The following is a 19,381-nucleotide window of genomic DNA, read 5'->3' on the forward strand; positions in this document are numbered from 1 at the left end:
GGAAACTTTGGATTAACGGAAAGTCAATTTGAATGAAGAAACTTTCCCAACCTCAACATATATTTTACAGATTCATCTGGAACTCGCCCAGCATACAAAATCCCTTTAAATTCAAAAGCCACTCAGTACTAACCCTCAAACCCATTTTTCTAGGGTCTTTGAACAGCCTTATTAAGGGAATTACTTAAAATAATAAGTTCACTTATTAAAAACCACTGAATCAAGGTAGAGTTACACTTAGAGAGAGAGAAGAAAAATGGAGGGGAAAAAAAGGCACACACTTGGTCATTTCCTGTTTTAGCATGAGACTGGTGGGGGCAAAACAGGCCCCTTTACAGACCAGAATCAGATTAGTGTCATGGGGCCTGCTGCCGTGAATGGGAGTCATGTCGGTGGGTGTCGGCGAGGGTCCGCCTGTCACCACCCCGTGTCATTTCAGCCTGATGGCCTCGTCCCCGTAGACATCAGAGAGTAGCCGATGTAATCTGCAGTCATTCAGCAGTGACCTGGAGAAATGGAAACCAATGCTGGCGGTGATAGGGAGGGCTGAGACAGATAGAGAGTGAGCGATCTGGTCAGCCCATGTATTTATCTACCTGACACTCTGAACTCCGCAGGACCTGCATAAAAACCATCCATCCTCTGCCATATTTAGACAAAAATCCTAATGCAAGAGGAAGCAGCAGCATAGTAAAGAGCTGAGATTGAAGAGCACTTGGCTAATTGACTCAAATGATACATCAAGACATATGCTTACCTAACTGCAGGGGTGCACCGATCCGATATTTGGATCGGATATCGGCCCGATATTGACAAAAAGCTTGATCGGTGGATCGGAATAATTAACAGATCCACGGGCCACAGTTTTTTTTTTTTCACTCCCTGGCTGCACCGGGACCCCTGTTAACTGTGTACCCTTTTCACTCATGGTAGTAACTTCATAACAACAATTAATAACCAACAACTAACTCTCTTTAAAAGGATAAAACACCATAGCATATAACAATTTGAGACAAACAGTTTCTAACACTAATAATTTTACATTTACAAATGTAGCTACACCGCCGAATGGCATGCTGGGTAACATTACAGCTGCTAGCCTAGCTAGCCAGGTAGCATAACAGTCTGTTAAGCTGGGAGAGAACCGAGAATAAAAGTTAGCTAGAGGATGAAGAAAGACCGGAGATACACCAGAACAACGTGTGCTCAAGAGAGGAGCCGTCTGTTGTTTCGAAGTTTTTTGTTTCTAACAAATCGGACATAATTTAGCCACTGTTGTTGCCCGTCGCTCTAATGTTACTCGGCCGTTCTAACGTTACGTTAGACCGGTCACTTCAAGCATGCAGCGGAGCAACATTATGAACGCAATCCACCTCCGGTCCCGCTACAGACCGTTGAGAAAGACGAGTTCAGAGCAATGATTAAAACACTGGATTTAAGATGTCTCGCCTCGCTGAAATACGTCCGCCCACCTGCTTACATTATTCAAACACCGAAGGAGGCTGACAGCGGAGCTCCGTTCAGTCGCCCACTACAACAACACTACAACCTAACTTACCTGTGGCGAAGGTAGTGTTTGTACAACTGGCTTACAACTATTTAGTTTTGAAAGGGAAACAATGTTAAAGTTGTTTGTATGTGTATTCATTCGATTTGAGTTTATTTTACTACTTTGCAGTTTGCACAATACAAATAGTTTAGCTTCTGTAACTGTTTCATGGATTCCCCTTCATATAAAGTTATTGTATAATGTCGTGGAGCCAAACCCTTTAGTAATAAAAGCTTTTAGTAAACATGACATTAACATGTTTTTGAGATATTCTATGTACTCCTGACAGTAGAATAAGCCATTATAAACCTATATAAAGGTGGCCCATTATTATTTATTTAAATTTATTTTAAGAAGTTTGATTACATTATATTTTCGATTTGAATGCACAGTTTTTTAAATAACAAATAAATAAGAATTCAATACATTACATCTATGTTATTTTGTCTTAGTTAGGAAAGTAATGTTTAGTTAGGAAGGTCTGGTGCCTTTACTCTCTTCCATATGGTGGAAGGAAGGTATAAGGTGGAAGGTATACAGGTTATTATTAATTCAGCAACGGTATCGGATCGGTATCGGGTATCGACAGATACACAAAGCCCTGGCATCGGTATCGGGACTGAAAAAGTCGGATCGGTGCATCCCTACCTAATTGCAGGAATCACTCCAGCATTTTCTTAAATCGCAGCATAAACACTTGAGGCACTGGTAAATAGTCAAACTGGCTTGGTCTGCTCCTGATCTAACTGATAATGAACTCATTTGAATATATTTCTACCCTAGTAATTACAATCTAATCGGAATTGATGGATCATTTGGGCCCATCCTGCATGAAACATTCATTATTACAAGCCCCAACACATGGTCGGAGCATTTTCCACATCAAACACCAGCGTTTAGAACTAGGAACAGACTAATGAGGTGGACACACTATACAAATGCATTAAAAGGAGCTACTGCATGTATACTTTGCGCAGTGCTACAGTATACACATCTATTTCTGCATTCCAAATAGCCTGCATATGCCATTTTATACACACAAAATCCCAAGTCAAGGACATATGAGCAAAATATATACATATATTCAATATGGAAACGAAAAACAGGTGTATAAAAAAAACAGAATGGCTTCAAAGCCTGGATGGCCCCTCTGCTTTGCCCTTCCAAACAACATATGGTGAAAAAAACAAGGCTTATCTATTGACATATTTATGTATTCAACTGCATTTTATTATTAGAACAAACATTTACATAATTCTCCACTTGGCGGCTGTCCAGCCATCGCCAGTATCTAGACTGATGGCAGCTTGGCTTTCTCCACATCCCTGACCTGCATTCTCAATGGCCTCCTAAAAAAAAAAAAAAAAAAAAAAAAAAAGCTTGGGGCCTCTCAGAGGCAGAGGGGATTAGCCATGGAAGCACTTCCTCCATTTTGGAGATTTTGTTATTGAGTTGCACTTTGCCAATGCTAATTGCCTGAGCCCACGCAGGGTCAGAGAGGGCCACCTCCTCGTTGGGATGGATCTTTCCACTTCATCTGGACATTATATTACCTCCGGCCATGATTTGCGTCAGCAGGTTTGAGTTTAATTCCCCTTAATCACATTCAGGCACCCTGGCAGAATCAATAAAGACACAACAGTCAGGGCCATCCTTTGTCTAACATTCCATTAAGAAGATAGAGGCCTTGGCATGCTGCGCCGGCAAACTTTGCTGTTCGACTACATATATGATATAGAAACAGCATGTGTGTGCCTGAGTGTGTGCGTCTTCTGCAAGTATAAACTCAGAATTTAATCTTTAACCTCTATCGCAAATAAATATGAAATGCATAGCATAACTATTTTCTAACAAGCATCAGACGCATCACCCCAAAAAGTAAAACCAGCTGCTAAATAACTACTGCATCACTTTGAAAAAAACGTATGATGATAGTGTTTTGTAACCTGCTGTTACGGCTTTTTTCCGATGTTTTTGGCGCCTTTTTTTTCACCGTTTGTTGTTTTTCCAACATTTTAAATTGTTAAATTTTTCTTCCACACATTTTCAACGCTTATTTCTATGTCCCATATTTTCTGATATAAAAACTAAAATTGAAAATGGGTCAATGTGACCCGAAGTCAACACCAAAAATTCTATAGAAGTAATCATTAATTTTACCTGCGAAGAGAACACACATGAATGCATCCAAGTTATGTTTGGGCAATTTGGTTGAAAGAAACCCATATTTCTGATATAAAAAACTTGATATAAAAAGAAGTATCACATTAAATCTTTGAAAAAAAGAGGGTACTTTTTTGATTTAAATTGATCAAAAATGTGGCAATTTTGAGAAGTGATAAGCAGTGTTACTTAATTGGGGTACAAGCTATGAACACATCATTGACATATGTATTAGCATCAGTATACAGTTGCCTTTTTACACATCCAGAAGACACGGAGTGACAATATAATTAATTTAAAGTTGTGTTCCTGGCCAGCCAGTTCAATATACTCCTTCAAGCTCTGTTTTGGTCTCTACCAACTCATGAGAAAAACATCTGGCCGGAATCAAGGGTCACGAGAGCTATGAGAATGAAGCAAAAAAGTAAGGGGTCCTAATACCAAAACTACCAAGACTTTTTTTTCTGCTATATTTCGGTGAACTACTTGTAATACATTACATATGTTTTGCACTTGTGTGGTTTTATTGTCTGTGTAAGAATGTGTTATGCTATGTGAGCACGGGTGGGTGATTTCTGTCCCAGAGATAGTATTTTCTTGTATTGATTCACAATGGGGTCCCTGCAGTTCACCAGTGTGGCCAACCAAGGACTGGAGCACACAGCATTTTAATCTGTCAAGATGTCACCAGCTCCGGACAAGAGGGAAAGAGAGACAGAGTTGGGGGTTATGTTTGGATGGAAAGAGAGATATGACACCCAACAGTCAATGCCGGTGTGTGTGTACACACACACACACACACACACACACACACACACACACACACACACACACACACACACACACACACACACACACACACACACGCCAGTCACTCACTCACTCAATGTCCAGTTAAGGGACTCAACTTCTGCCCTTTATATCCCCACAGACATCTCAACACAGTTCACTGAGTTGTACAACAGTCTGCTGACAGTGCTCTTCTTCATTCAGTATAACTATGAGCTCATAACCTCATTGATGGTGTGAGGATAAGGTACGTGTTTTGTGTAATTCGATAAGTTTTGGATATCAAGTAAACCTAACCGTAATAAGTAATATTGTTCTGCTGCATTAGATGTATGGTAATGATTTGCGAGTGTGCATTCCGGATGTACTGTAACTTTAAAATTAATCCTGCCTGTTTTTATTTGTCAGTGTTAATGTTGCCATTGGTAGCAGCTGATTCCCAAGACAACTGCAGTGATGTTGCACAATAAGCTCCTGGACAGCTTTTATAGGCAAACATGCTGAAAGGTAAGATGTTAAATTACAACATTGTTTTTAGGCTGTAAGTTGAACCTTGTGCATGCAGTGTGTGTGTATGCATGTTTGTATACACACACAACACATACAAGGTTTTCTCCGAGGAATAAGATGGTATTCCTGAGAGATAGCACGGTTACTTAAAATGAATTGTAAGTCGGAAGGTGGCTGTTAACAAAAACAACTCGCTTTCTGCAGAACTGGGATGATGTAGATATTTTCTATTAAAGCTGGGTGCTGCTGGAAGGAGCATGAAAGTACCACTAGTTGAAAGCACAATAAGGATTATTACACTGGGTGCAGTTATTCTTTAAATACAATTTGGTGGTACTTCACTGTGTCATTTCAGAGGCAATATAGTACTTTCTTTTATTAGCTATATTGTCAAGTTAATTGCCATATTACGATTTCACATAAAAAAAAAGTTAAGATCATCCTATAAAATATATACTGTATGTTATATATGAAACAAAGAGGTCAAAGTACAAAGAACAACAGTATGGTGAGACCAATGTGTTACCAAAAATGTGCCCCCTCAGGTCATATTTTGAAAACATTTTACAAAGTGTATAACTGTTGACAGTGTCTCAAAAAACGTAAAAGCCAAGATAAAAATAGAACCAGCATCGACCTCCACTGGCCACCAAGAAATTTTGCTTACATATAACAACAATCTATTAAAGAATAAAGATATACAGGTCTGTAGAATTTGAAAATGTTCACCTTCCCTTTGGAAGTATAAAAATAATTGAAAAAAAAGACACTGTGGCAGACAGCGATGCACGCTGCTACTTTGGCACCCACTCATTTACATAAATATTGTTAGTTACTGTTCTGCATGTTCCTGTGCTGATGTATTCTAAAATAAGGTAACCAAGCTCAGGTATGCTGCCTCATTATGAGAGAAACTATATAACATTGTACACACTAACTTTTGCCTCTGCATTATTCCAAATGAAGGAACAACTCTGCAATACTAATTAATAGCCAGCCTTTTGTTTCCACAGGTAAAAGTGAAAGAGCAAGAGTTATCTCGTTACCCTTCGGCACAGCTCCAGCGCAAGCATAAAGTTAGTGCTGCCTGGAGAGAGAAACACGTAGATCCAACATTAGCCCCCATGCAGTGATAAATATATTACTTCTGAGAAGCAGCCAGCTTAATGGCTCGCTAAGATATTAAATATAAAGCAAATATTGACAGTCTGGGAATATGTGTAGTGGGTGTGGTTAGGAGGCGGTTTCTAAAGAAGAGAGGAGGTTTCAGCAACAGGGAGGAGAGGGGTGTGTGTGTGTGTGTGTGTGTGTGTGTGTGTGTGTGTGTGTGTGTGTGTGTGTGTGTGTGTGTGTGTGTGTGTGTGTGTGTGTCTGTCTATGTTGTTGGAGGCTCATCTATAATGTACAAAGACGATTAAGTTTGAGCAGCAGCCGGGACAGATCGACAGTCAGTTGGGTGGTGAGGTGCAGATAAGAATGAATGCAAATATACAGCAAGAGTGACAGATTAACCTTGGACAAGGTTGAGCATTAATGCTGTGAACAGGCAGGGAGCACTGTGGTGCCTGATGAGGTAGAAAACAAACACATGCAAGCATGCACAAAGACAACGGCAGTTTTACAGGCACACAGTTTAAAGACAAAGGTGTGAGCATGCATACAAGACAAGTACACACTCACTTATGTTCACAGTTATGCATTTTAGCTGTGTACACGATTGTTAATTGATTATTCATCAATCACAATATTCACGTCATGGACTGCATATTGTTTTAATAGACAATTTAAAGCGGGACTAAGCAAAACTCCAACGTCTAATGCCCCTTTTTTAAACCTCCAGAAGGAAGAGACGATCAATTCTTCAAGCCACATTGATTACAATCACGTTGTTTCCCTTTGTATCTAAATTTAACAGCCATCTTAGTTATGTTAGTGCTCTCACACTGTGTTAGATTTCTTGCTCGAGTGCATTGTGAATGTGGCCGCAAATACATTCTTGAAGTAAAGAGTCAGGACTTGGAGAGCATTTTTTGTGTTCCATTAGAATGGAATTTCTAATAATGACCACTGCTTGTTGATTATAAATAAAGTAATGATTCTTGAGATTTTCATTAAAAAGTGCTCATATTATGCTTTTTGGCTTTTCCCCTTTCCTTTATTGTGTTATATATCTTTTTTGTACATGTAATAGGTTTACAAAGTGAAAAAGCCCAAAGTCCACCCCAAAGGCACTTACCATCTCCAACAGAAAACACTGTTCACAAACTGCTCCCAGCTAGTCCAGCCTTACTTCTGTGACAAAAGTGCATCACTTTGTAACACGTTATAATGCTCGCCTAGCTGCTAGTGTGGCACACCCTCATACTCTGCAACTGACTAGCTAGCAATACTTACCTAGCTACTGTGCATGTGCGACTCCCAACAAAGATGGAATAGAAGTGTGATGCCTCACTCTGTAGCTAAAACAGAGAGCTCAACACACAGGGTGAAAAGAGGAGCTGCAGCAATGTTTGAAAATTAAACCATGTAAACCTATTCTGATATAACCTCCAAATACAATTATGAACGTGAAAATGAGCATAATATGAGCATTTTAACTTAAAACCTGTTTTTTATACCATTTATGATTGACATCTTCTGCACACGGAGTGGCTTTTATTGCGACGCAGTCACAGGAATCCCATTGTATTTGTCACCAAGATTAGCACTGACCGCTAAAAGAAGTATATAAAATGTACATCCCCTGCGCTTTATACTAGTGTGCATGCACATGAATTAAAACAGTCAAGGACACCAGCAAGCACACTGAAATAAATCATCATGTGCACACACACAGATGGAGTTCAACATACTGTAAGCAGGAAAAGGTTAGGAAAATGAACGGTAATGCAATGCATTTACATACTGCCATTAAACCTTGATGTCATAAAAAGAGACCTGAGATTAAAGGAGCATGCTGGTTGCTTTTACAAACATAGATAATGCCGTTACACAACTATCAATCTCATTGAAGACCAGCACGCTTAACATGGAACACGATACCAACTCAATCTCTTCATGAGGAGTCAAATCTAGCGGCATAAGCATGTCTCTTTGTAACTTTTTGCTATTACATACTGATTACTTTCTTGGAGGATGACAGCAGGGAGCTAGCTACCCCCGCCCCACTGTAAATGAATGATAACAGCTATCTCAGTCTCTGTCTCTTCTTCTCCCTTTCTTGACGTCACATGCAGGGAGACAGTATCTAGGAGCAGGTAAAAATAGTGTGGCAGGGGTAGGAGACATCAGCTTGTGATGTGCTGAGCAGATGGAGGGAGGAAACGGTGAATACCAATAAAGCAGATAGATTTGGCCTGGGTGGCTCTTACTGTACTTTATTTGTCATATTGCTCTGTGCTGAGCTCTTTTGAGGCCTGAGGATATGAAAACCCTGGGCAGGTATGTAAAAAGGATGGAGTGTGAAGCTGCAGGAGACTTAATCTTGCACTGAGTGTTGGGTTGTTATTTTTATCATAGCCAGGGAAAACATGCTATCAGTGACTGATTGCCACAACAGTATATGAGCCAGCAAGTTTCTATGTATCATGTAGTATTGCACCATGAATGAATTCCAAGTGTGTGCTGTGAGAAATTATTGTTGAAAAGATAAATGTTATGGAGTTTGATTGTTTCTGTTCAGAATGTGGCAGAAATCCATCATTATGATCTATATATGCATATTTATAAAGAAATACACAATACACACCATCTAAAAATCCAGATGTTGCTTTGTATCAACAAATGGCAGGATATATTTTCCATTAAAATTCTGTACAGACATCCATGGGCCCCAGAGGATGAATCCTTATTACTTTTGTGTTCCCCTTACTTTTGTTCTCGTGCCAACATGAGGTTGATATTTTTATTTTTAATGAAATGTCTCAACAACTTTTGATTGCCATGAAATGTGGTACAGACCTTCATGTTCCCCAAAGGATGAGTTGTAATAACTTTATTTGGTTTCTGACCAAATTCCTTTGCACTTTGTGTTTTGTGCTTATTTGAAAATGTTAGCATGTTAAGACGCTAAACTACAGTAAGATGGTGAACATGTTTAACATTACATCACCTAAAAATGTGCATGTTTGGCAGACTATTGATCTTGTTTACAATTGGCCATTTAGCTCATCTTGGAGAAAAGGAATGACTAGGGCTGGGTACCGAACGTCAATACTTTTATGGTATCGAAAAAAATTCTTTATCTTTTGGTGCCAAATTTTGGTTCCAAAAGCGTCTGAGCGTGTAAGCGCAAACTTATCTGTCTTCTCTGCATATTGACACAGAGCGGAGCTCCGACCGACACACACACGGAGAGGTGCGGACGGAGTAAACTGCCTGCAGTTTTGTTGAAGTCACAGAGGGCTAGATTTACTAACACTAGCGCAGTTTGCGCTGCGTCTGTTTATGCGAGTTCGGTAATAGCACACGCTATGCTTCCACATTTTGCGTAGTATTTATCAACCCTGACACCCATCAGGCAATCAGCGTCTTTCTTCGCCCACTATACCGTAAATTGCGCTGTAGCGAAGCGGTACTTGTGCTATGATATGGCTGAGTGCAGACTGCGATATTCCCACTGCTAATGCTATGACTGTTTGAAATGATCCTGCTGCCAATATTTGTAATGTAGCGAGGAGTTTAACAACTGCTGGAATGGAATGTGAACGCTGAGTGGGTGATTCAATGTCATCTTTGATTTCTTCCAGTAACTCTAATATTGCATGGCTGCTTGATCTGTAACGCTAAATGATGTTGTGTTCACTGACAAAGTGTGATTCTTGTGTTAAAAATATTTTCAGCCTCGCCTATGTCTTCGTCTTGCTCAAATTACTGTTGCCATTTCACCAGCGGCATAAAGGTCTACGAGGAAACTCAATTGCGGCTGGTTTAGACCTGCTTTTAAGAGGCGGAGAATTTCCCCCGCAGAATAGAGACGCGCTCTTACTGACAGTCTTTGTAAATACCACGGAATATATAATTAGGCGCACTTTTTGGGTGGAACTCCCACTTTCCCCACGACCCTCCCACGAACGCATATTGAAAGCGCACCTTGTCTCTTCTCGCTCATGTGGCAGACAATCTGCGGTTTTACCCAAGTGCGCCCTGTTTGTAAATAGCCCGCATCGGTTACGTCCGTCTTTGCGACCAAATAGCGCCTGGAAACAGGCGCAAACGGCTTGATAAATCTAGCCCAGAGAGTCACGGTTGGTTTCAAGTTACAGTTTTTTTTTTTTAAACTTCACGCAGACCGCGTTTGCTGCGATATGATATTAATGGCGAGCCGAAAACGGTCGCAGTGCTGTTGACGTTACACTTCCTCTTAGACAAGCAGCCACAACGGAGGTTTCTCTGCCCTTATGACTGACTGGCTGAGCTTGCAAGGCAAGGCACTTTTATTAATGTTACTCTGAGTGAGCAGTTTTACCAGAATTTTGAAATTTTTGGAAAATAAAAGCTTTGTGTTTGAAATGGATTTTAAAACATATGGTATTGAAAAAAGTATCGTTAGGAATCGGTATCGAAACTGAGGTATCGAAATTGGCACCGGATCGAAAGATTCTGAACGATACCCAGCCCTAGGAATGACAGACAAAATATACTGCCAAGACAACGTTGATTACAATAGGCCACTCATGAAACTTCCTGGATTGACAAAGGAGTACTTGTCCTTGCACAATATCAAGTAGGCATACACACACTCCACAAAAATGATATAATACCATAAATTACCTATTTTCTCAGACTTCTGGATGAAGTCACACTTTCCTTCAGTAATTGCAAACACTTCAAAAACTAGTCAGTGAGTCACCATCTGAGCTTGTTTTCTTAGAGTGAGGAAACAGTTCATACCCCAGGCCCACCGTGCAGACCCTTAGAGCCGATTAGAGAACATTCCTCTATGAACCTTTCTCAATTCACTTCAGTCCAATTTGGCTTGAAAAGGCACCACCCTAATAGGCGGTAATGAAGGAAAACAGAGTTTTCCACTTATTCACCATCCAGCTCAAAGATTTTCTTTTCTGCTGATAAGGAGCTCACTGTACGTGAAGATAATAATAAAAACCAGCATGGCGAACAACACAACAGAATCAGGAGAGGTGTATTCCCAAAACCAGACAATCTCTACACAGGCACTGAAAAAAAAAAAGTCACAATTCATTTTCACTCGATTGCATAGAGAACCAATCATGTACTACATGAAGTGTACAAACATACCACGCAGTAAGGAAATCATAATTGGGATGACGGAGAGTGAGCTCAGCTGACATGCAATCCATGTAGCTTAATGGATGAAAACGGTGATAAGAAGCTTTTGGAACGGAGCTGCTAATGGGTAAACAAGATGGGATGATTGATAAATTAATACTTAAAAACAAAATTGTGCTGCTACTGCTGAGGAGAAGAAAAACAAACTAAACCGGCTGTTAGATTGTCATGGGGCTTCATCATGTCACTTCTAGCCTGAGGTAATGGCAACAGGATTGCAAAATCAACATTTAGGACTTGATTTCAGGCCATTATCAAGTACTAAATGGAGTCCTTTTCTTGAAAATATTGATGTCCTTTAGTGCATGTCTGCTTACGTTTGAGGGAACTTTGAGGAAATACAGAACATGATATACTTGCCTTTTGTATACATTACTTTGTTCCATTTCCTTAGTGTCTGGCTGTTTGTCTCATACGTGGGATCCAAGTTCATAAAAGAGGGTTGATCTGTGGTTCAACTTCTTCTTTGTGTACTTTTCCAGTCCACCTCTGAAGAGTTTTATGTGCACTCCACATATTTTGGATTTCTTGAACTTGGCCTATAAACTGTCTTGACTCGGTTCCTAGTAATGCTTGGCGATGACAGGCACTTTTCCTGTTTCAAGCCACTGACGTTCAAGTGTACCAACAGCTGAGGAAAACTCAAGTGCAAAGAAAAACGGAGGGACAGGACAGTGTTAATAACCACAATAGCAGGAGTGCAGCAAAATAACCCACTACTGCCAACAGGGCAGACTAACTAGATACTCACTGTCACACAAACAGTGGGGGAAATAACACACCAGAGAAATATACTATACTTACACTAAATAGGGCTTGCAAAAATTACTACACTGTTGATGCAAAACAAAGAAAATGCAATACAAGCTCCACAGATCCAAAAACTGAGGTGGGAAAGTTGTAGAGCTATATGATGCAGCTTGCAGTCGGATAATTGGTGAGCTGATTTCTGACATAAGCTGCATTCTAGTCAAATTGAAAACAGGACCACACACCCAGGAAACAGGCACAATTAACATCATGGACAGCAGCCGGATGGACTTAACAGTGCTGAGCAGCAGCAGCACCACGGACAAAGGTTATGACAGACAGCACTTTAAGTATACACATTATTTTGTTTTAACGTTTGTTCTTTACTTGGAAACAGCAATTGACACACAGGGCCAGATGTACGTACATTTGCGAATGTAGCGTTATCACTGCCATGGCCAACCCGCAGAAAGCGCACGCTGTGATACTTCAGTTTACGTCGTATTTACCAAACCTGCAGTTCATCGGGTAATCAGCGCCTTTCTCCAATCACTATACTGTAAATTGCGCTGTAGCAAAGCGTTAAGTACTTGTGCTAAACGGCTGAGTGCAGACTGAGATATTCCCACTGCTGATGCTATGACTGTTTGAAATGATCCTGATGCCAATATTTGTAATGTAACGAGGAGTTTAACAACTGCTGGAATGGAATGCGAACACTGAGTCGGAGATTCAATGTCATCTTTGATTTCTTCCAGTAACTGTAATATTGCATGGCTGCTTAATCTGTAACGCTTAATGATTTTGTGTTAACTCACCTAAAAAAAAGTGTGATCCTAGTGGCAAAAATCCTTTCAGCTTGTCTCCTTGGCCTATTACTTCGTCTTGCTTGGATTACTGCTGCCATTTCACCAGGAGGAATATACGAGGAAACCCGCTTCCAGGTTTACACCTGCTTTTAAGAGGCGGAGAATTTTCACCGCAAAATCGAGGCGTGCTGTCACGGGCGGTTTTTGTACATACCGCGGAATACATAATTAGGCGCACATTAAGCTTTCCCTCCCATCTCTTCATGGGAAACTCCCACTTTACCCTTGACCCTCCTGTGAATGCATATGCATGACACGGAAAAGCGCAATTTGCCATTTTCATTTCCCATGACAGACAGTCTGCGCTTTTACCTCAGTGCGGCCTGTTTGTACATAACTCGCCATGCTTCTACACACACGTTGCGAAACAAATATGCCTGAAGTGGGCACAAAAGCGTTAGTACATCTGGCTCCCAGGGTCCATTTAGTGGCTGTTATGGAGCTTTCAATCATGTCAATAAATGAACATTGATGTAAAATTGTTTACTCAACTGCTGTTGACTCTGCACAAAGCCGCTGCAAAATAGTTGTGCAAGAGGAAACTCAGTAAACCTAGACAGATAGTCTAGCTACCTGTCTATCTATCTATCTATCTAATATCTGAGGAGCAGTCAACCATAGTCCTCATAAATCCATCAAATTTAAAATTCCAAACACAAAGAAAGCAGAAGGAAACGGAAAATACATTGATCCAGCAGAATTTGCTGCAGCACCGGAGCAATCCCGGAAGTGGAATGCGAAGGATATAGACTGACAACTTGGCAAACTCCATCTGCTGATGAAGATCATGTGATATGACCAAACGCTCCAGACCAGCTACTTAATGTATATTGGGGTGAAATAGTTTTGTTGAGTATAAATTATTAATTTGACCAAAACCTACAATGTTTTGTTTTCACTTGTCATGTGTTACAAGACAAAACGTCTCACCTAAGTAAAGGCATTTTCCCCAACAGTTTTTCTTTAATTTAAAATCACCTCATTCTTCTTGAAAAAACAACTGGTCGTGACAATACTATTAAGCATACAGAATAATTTTATTAGCGACTCAACTGGAGATTTCGGTTTTAAAATCATAGCAACTTTTCCAGGTCCATGGGTGACATTTCTTCATTTAATGAGTTATTGTTTGTTTCTTTAATCATGTGTTAAAAGGTATTCAGTATACAAAATAATTACCTTTATTGAAGCAGATGCTAAAAGATAAGGGAAGCTTAAATTCCTGCTTATATTTTGGCAACTGCTAATAATGTTGTCCATTCAACTTGGTTCAACTTTTGAACGGGCAGGAAATAACTTGTGGGGTCTACTTTGGTCTTTCTCATGGAGGCATTTTTATTACCTGGACAATTTCATATGGAGCGATTTGTTTTTGCCAAAGTGGCAGACGGTCATTTTTAATAATCACAGGATACATCAGCACTTCTCGGGTATACTCTATTTTAAACTTCATGCCTGTGTGTGTGTGTGTGTGTGTGTGTGTGTGTGTGTGTGTGTGTGTGTGTGTGTGTGTGTGTGTGTGTGTGTTTAGGCAAACTGTGTAGGTGTGTATAATTATATGACTCAGAGAAGAGAAGTGCTAGAGATACCGCTGCAGACAATGTTATTCTCTCTCCAATGTTCCCATTCCTCCTCGGCTGCTCAAGCTAGAGAAGGAGAGAGGGAAAGGTTAGACCAGCAAGGGTGGGTATTGAAATTCAAGACCACTTCACCTAGCCCAGGAGTGGCTGTCTAAAGATTAATGAGCTATTTGGGGAGAGTTCAGCTATTTCACATGCACAGGGTCCACATTAGTGATATAATTAATTTTACAACACAGGGGTGTTGTCACCCCTCAGTAGAGTGCCATGCGCCTATGATAAGCATTCCCTAATTAAACAACACCAAAAAAAGATTTGACATTCAGAGTCTTCAGAGGAAAAACAACCTCAAGCTACAGTGAAGCCATAGCCCGATCCTTCCAGTCCTCATGAGGGACCTTTGCATGAGTTTTACATACTTTGGAATCAAGTAATTGGATGGATATTGATTTTGGTGTCTACATCCAGACTCTGAGAAATTCCGAAGTGTGCAGGGAATCCAAGCCAAGTATTTGTGATTGAATGGTTTCTGTGGTTGCTGTGGTCACATGGCGAGATGCAGTAGCGTATTAAAAAAGTTGAACCATCCCGTGCTGTCCTCCCTCTCCCTGCTGCTGGCACAGACCTCAGCGCCATGGCTGCCATGTTGTTAACCCTGAAAACAACAGCTCGCTGTGTGAAATCACCTGCAATGTTAGCTAGTTAGTGTTGAAATAACATGAACATAAAGTAATGCCTAGTGGGAATAAGGGCCATCATTAGCAAGTTAGGGTAACTAGCTACCTCTTTCCAAAGTGAAAGCTAGTTAGCCTAGCTTCAACGTGGCATAGATTGTACCTTATTTGTACTCTGCCGAATGCATAAAAATAATGTCATCCTCTTTTGAAATTGTGAGAAGTATTCACAGTACAGTTCATCTATAGCCTCAAAATGCCATGTGCAGCAAGGTACAAATAAAAAAAACAGATGTGTAAATTCTGCAGGGATTCAGCGTAATGGAACTATGCTGAACAAAATTATAAGCGCAACACTTTTGTTTTTGCCCCCATTTTTTTATGAGCTGAACTCACAGATCTAAGACTTTTTCTATGTACACAAAAGGCCTATTTCTCTCAAATACCGTTCACAAATCTGTGTTAGTGAGCACTTCTCCTTTGCCAAGATAATCCATCCACCTCATAGGTGTGGCATATCAAGATTCTGATTAGACAGCGGGGGGGTCCGAAAACCGTATCTGGTGTGACCACCATTTGCCTTACACAGCGCAACACATCTCCTTCGCATAGAGTCGAACAGGTTGTTGATTGTGGCCTGTGGAATGTTGTTCCACTCCTCTTAAATGGCTGTGCGAAGTTGCTGGATATTGGCAGGACCTGGAACACGCTGTCGTATACGGCGATCCAGAGCATCCCAAACATGCTCAATGGGTGACATGTCCGGTGAGTATGCTGGCCATGCAAGAACTGGGATGTTTTCAGCTTCCAGGAATTGTGTACAGATCCTTACAACATGGGGCCGTGGCCATGCATTATCATGCTCCAACATGAGGTAATGGTAGTGGATGAATGGCACTACAATGGGCCTCAGGATCTCGTCACGGTATCTGTGTACTCAAAATGCCATCAATCCTGTGTTCGTTGTCCATAACATGCATCTGCCCATACCATGACCCCACCGCCACCATGGGCCACTCGATCCACAACGTTGACATCAGCAAACCGCTCAACCACACGACGCCATACACACTGTCTGCCATCTGTGAAAACAAACAGTGAAAACTGGGATTCATCCGTGAAGAGAACACCTCTCCAAAGTGCCAGACGCCATCGGATGTGATTATTTGCCCGCTCAAGTCGGTTACGACGACGAACTGCAGTCAGGTCCGGGTGGCTGGTCTCAGACGATCTTGGAGGTGAAGATGCTGGATGTGGAGGTCCTGGGCTGGTGTGGTTACACGTGGTCTGCAGTTGTGAGGCCAGCTGGATGTACTGCCAATTTCTCTGAAACACTTTTGGAGACGGCTTATGGTAGAGAAATGAACATTCAATTCACGGGCAACAGCTCTGGTGGACATTCCTGCAGTCAGCATGCCAGTTGCACGCTCCCTGAAAACTTGCGACATATGTGGCATTGTGCTGTGTGATAAAAACTGCACATTTAAGAGTGGCCTTTTATTGTGGCCTGCCTAAGGCACACCTGTGCAATAATCATGCTGTCTAATCAGCATCTTGATATGCCACACCTGTGAGGTGGATGGATTATCTTGGCAAAGGAGAAGTGCTCACTAACACATATTTTAGACAGATTTGTGAACAATATTTGAGAGAAATAAGCCTTTTGTGTACATAGAAAAAGTCTTAGATCTTTGAGTTCAGCTCATGAAAAATGGGGGCAAAAACAAAAGTGTTGCATTTATAATTTTGTTCAGTATATGTAGTGGCAGCCCTACAGGGAAAAATGTGGTAATGAAGAATCAATTCTTCAATGTGTGGATAAATGCCATGATGATTGTATGATTTATGATGCTACACGTTAGATGCTAAATGGAATAACCACTTACTTTACAAACTAGCTGATCAACCCTGGATAGACCTGCCTTATAAGGAAACTGGAGCATATATGAACTCCCTAGCAGGCTATACGGTCGGATATTAAAGGTCCCATGGCATGAAAATTTCACTTTATGAGGTTTTTAAACATTAATATGAGTTCCCCCAGTCTATGGTCCCCCAGTGGCTAGAAATGGCGATTGGTGTAAACCGAGCCCAGGGTATCCTGCTCTGCTTTTGAGAAAATGAAAGCTCAGATGAGCTGTTTAGGAATCTGCTTGTTATGAGGTCATAACAAGCAAGGTTACCTCCCCTTTCTCTGCTTTGCCCGCCCAGAGAATTTGGCCAACCCATGAGAGAGAGACATCATGGCTTTCAAACGAGAAAAGTGGCAGTTGGTCAAGGCCACACCCCCACCCTCCACCTTGCCCCCCTTCTCTCCTCCTCAATAGCTACAGACACAGAAATGGCACATACTAAGGAAAGCTCATTGTGGGACTGGCTCTAGTGGCTGTAGTTCTGCACCAAAGCTGAATTTCAGGAAAGAAACTTCAGATACAGTATTAGGGGACCACTAAGGTCTATATAAAAGCATCCAAAGAGCACCATGTCATATGACCTTTAAGACCGTCAGGGTCACATTTTGATTTTTTCAAATGTATGAATGCAGCAAAGCTTTTCTTCCCAAGTTACCCGTTTGTTGGTTCTCACCACGGACCAGCCAGCAAAGGAGACTTCAGTTATATTTTTGTGCTGAAACAATCACATTTTGTGTCATATGCATCCTCTAACCATTCATGTAGTTTATGAGAGTAAAACACAAACAAATGCATTAAGAATTACTGTATTCATGTGCAGGTTTCTCCAATAAATCTGATCTGTATCTTTGCACCGGGAAGAAACAAAGAGTTCCTAAAGGAAACGTACATAAACAGTGGGAAAGGTGTACTATACATATTTCAACTGCTGCTTCTCCTACAGTTTTGCATTTTTAATATTGGTGATAAAGCACCATAGTTTGTGTGTGTGTGTGTGTGTGTGTTCGTTGTACTGTGGTGCATCAAAATCAACTGATGTTACATAAGTGCCAAATTCATGATTTCTGCATGAAACATGAATCTCTCTATAATAACAGTATACAGTATAATACTGATTGCTTTGACACCATGTCTCTCTCTTTTTATCTTCATTCTTAGTATTTTCCTGATGTGGTCACCCACGGTGGGATTTCCTCAAGAGTGCGCACAGTTACGTGGGACCTGAGGCACCCACAGAATTGTCTATGATCAACCCGGCTCAGACCTAATCCACATATCATATAAGTGTGTTTTCAGTGTAGTCCCAACAAATAAGTAGACCATCTGAGTGCACAGAATCAACTTAAAGCAGGTTACAGGTACAGATACTGTGCACAACTTTGGAAAGAGATACACACACGCACACACAAGCTAATTGGTCTTCTGTTAAATTTACTTACCAATTGTTCTTCCTACTTTTCACTGATACCACTACTGTAAAGCAGCGTATTCTTTCTGTGACCTTTCCATTTTTTCATAGGTTGGACTTTGTCCGACCGCCATGAATAAAAAGTCTCACTGTTCTGTAAGTTCCTGTGTGCGTCTAACAATATTTTACAGTATGTGTAAACAAGTTACTTGCGTAAGAAGAGCATTGCACAAGCCTAACAAATATCTCCTTGCACTAGATGGTGCTGACTAGTAATTCCTCAGGAGGACGTCCATCTGGTGGTGACCGGGACGTGGGGGGGGTATAGACAAATGATGCAGAGGTTTTGCACAAATCAATTTCACAGGCTTTTGCAACATTTCACACTTAGGAGTCATGGGTGGAGTCCATATTTATGTATTCAGTAGCTTTGAGACTGGTTGCTCTCAAGTTTTGCTTGTCAAATCTGTAGCTGCAATGGCTCTGGGGAATGCTTTTTTTGCATCAAACATCATGAATAATTTTGCATTTAAAGCCATCTTCACGTTTGTGCAATTTCATGTGCAAAGCAGACTAAATAGGAAATGTAAGACCTCAGAGATTCTGTTCCTTTGTTTTGTAGCTGTGTTAACATCAAGTATTTGCTTACAGTATGTGTGTTTGTATATTTATAAAATGGGGCCTCTGTACGGTTATATTTATGAGCACAAATGCAATCATGTCAAATAAATATGTACATATGTGGAAATTTGGATTGATTCTGCATCACAACAATGTGTATGAATCAATACTCCTTTTTATCTCCAGCCCTGAGAGCTAAATAAGCCTCCACTGACAGAAAACCTAACATCCCTCCAAGTTTGTCAC

At 40.8% G+C, this 19,381-nt stretch overlaps 1 long non-coding RNA gene across 1 annotated transcript; it reads left to right on the top strand.

Annotated features, from left to right (window-relative positions):
• The first annotated feature begins 1,391 nt into the window (after window positions 1-1,391).
• On the top strand, window positions 1,392-5,002 carry LOC114545955 (uncharacterized). Its single transcript, XR_003690963.1, has 4 exons — window positions 1,392-1,569; window positions 4,340-4,486; window positions 4,644-4,748; window positions 4,910-5,002. It is a non-coding gene; the product is annotated as an uncharacterized LOC114545955 (long non-coding RNA).
• The last annotated feature ends 14,379 nt before the right edge of the window (window positions 5,003-19,381 follow it).

Source organism: Perca flavescens, chromosome 19 (genome assembly GCF_004354835.1).
Source record: "Perca flavescens isolate YP-PL-M2 chromosome 19, PFLA_1.0, whole genome shotgun sequence".
Classification (NCBI taxonomy): Eukaryota; Metazoa; Chordata; class Actinopteri; order Perciformes; family Percidae; genus Perca; species Perca flavescens.